General features: G+C 38.8%; 1 non-coding gene across 1 annotated transcript; it reads right to left on the bottom strand.

Moving 5' to 3' along the window:
* Positions 1-954: 954 nt before the first annotated feature.
* Positions 955-1,026, bottom strand: TRNAS-GGA (transfer RNA serine (anticodon GGA)). Its single transcript has one exon. It is a non-coding gene; the product is annotated as a tRNA-Ser (tRNA).
* Positions 1,027-2,005: the final 979 nt, after the last annotated feature.

Raw genomic sequence — 2,005 nt, 5'->3', positions numbered from 1 at the left:
TTTCGAAAGGGAAAAATCCTGGTTTGCCTTGATTTGTGCCAGGTGTCTCCCTTCTCTAATCAGCAATATATATGGCAACCTGCGAGCGCTACCTTGCTATCATGTAAAATAAGCACAATTGTATGGTAGTTTGAATATTCTTTGGCATTGCCTTTCATGATTGGAATGAAAACTGACTTTTTCAGTCCTGTGGCCCCTGCTGAGTTTTCCAAATTTGCTGGCATATTTAGTGCAGTACTTCTACAGCATCATCTTTTAGGATCTGAGCTAGGGCCACATACCATTTACTGGCTCATATGATTGATGGGACAGATAAACTCATGTGCTGAGAATAAGTGGGAGAGGTCTGTTGGTAATACTACACTTTGAAGGCTTACTTCCTGCTACAGAAGGTGTATTAATCTTCAGTCTCTATGCTATAAAACTCATCACTAAATTTGACTGAGGTTATACTCATCATGGGCTGCTCCTAGTCAGTGATTAAGTGTAGTGGGGTTACCATGCAAAACTCATTCCCAAGGGGGACATGCCTACTGCATTGGCTTAGGATGGTTCAAGGTCTCCCCTCAGCTTTGGTGAATCTACCAGTACATAACTGACTGTGACATTTTCTCCCTCTTTTCTTCACTCTGTGTTCAGATACACATAACAAGCTTGTCACTGGCCCTGTTATTCTTTGTTCTATCCCTATTTGCTTTCACATAGACATTTTCCCTAGTAAAAATCCTAGGACATTTATGTATGTTTTGGCATCTGCTTATCAGAATACTCAGACTTACATGGCTAGTTGCAGAATGGAAAAGAGTAGGCAAAGAGTAAGTGAGTAAGTGAAGTCGCTCAGTTGTGTCCGACTCTTTGCGAACCAGTGGATTGTAGCCCACCAGGCTCCTCCGCCCATGGGATTCTCCAGGCAAGAATACTGGAGTCGGTTGCCATTTCCTTCTCCAGGGGATCTTCCCAACCCAGGGATTGAACCCAGGTCTCCTGCATTCCAGGCAGATGCTTTACCATCTGAGCCACCAGGGATCCCTTTCTCATTAAGGGAGTATCTATTCTGGGAAGGCAAAACCAATTGATGCTATTACCTACAAGGGTATTCTAATCTATAAGCTGGTCAATGACTGGAATTTGTGAGTCTTATTCTCTATTTGTATAAGAGTCACCCAGTTTAAAGTTATGATCAGCATATGGAATTCAATATTCAAAATATTAATTTTTATAAGCATGTATATTTGCTGAATTACTAATAGAGTGATTTTAGTTAGTACTAAGAATATCTTTGGTCTGCCCTTGAATAATAACTATCATCTACTTCTCAATGAGTCTAACATTATTGTAAACATCTTCAGTGATCACTTTGTATACTGGTTCTCAAACCAGAGAAAGCCAGAGAGTTTGCCAGAGTGAAGACCATATGTAGAGCTGCTGAGTAAAGTTTCTCAGGGAAAGCCTGGCCATGCATATTTTTAAAAATTTTCCCCATGCCATTCCAGTACATAAATCAGGTAAAGATCTCCTGACCAAATGAACATCTTCATGTTCTAGGTGAAGAAACTAAGAACTCATTTTAAAGCATTTTAAAGTGACTTGCCCTAGAATATGTATGTATGAGGTGGTTATTTTAGAAGTAAAAATTGGTTATCTGCCAAATTCCCATTTGCTTCTTTTTTTTCTCCCTGCTAAATTGTTAACAGAGCTCTTAAATCATGCTTCATCTTGTGTTCTTCCTATTACTTGTCCTCTTCCCTTCTGAATCACTGCTCCGCTTTCTATTTTGCACATATGATAAATTTCTGTGCCCTTAGGACTTTTGAAGCTGCTGTTTCCTACTATGTGGAACATACTTTATCTTCTTCTTATTGCAAAATAAATAAACTTTAAGTCACTGACTATTCCAGACTCCAGCTGATTTTCTATTGATAGAAGCTTTTATCTAATTATACAACTTTTTAATGAGGAAAAACAATGGCAAGTGAACACTTGTTTTACTTTCTAGCTTTTCTTT

Source organism: Ovis canadensis, chromosome 1 (genome assembly GCF_042477335.2).
Source record: "Ovis canadensis isolate MfBH-ARS-UI-01 breed Bighorn chromosome 1, ARS-UI_OviCan_v2, whole genome shotgun sequence".
NCBI lineage: Eukaryota > Metazoa > Chordata > Mammalia > Artiodactyla > Bovidae > Ovis > Ovis canadensis.
Note: the sequence above shows the minus strand (reverse complement) of the source record. Positions and strands in the feature narration are given on the sequence as shown.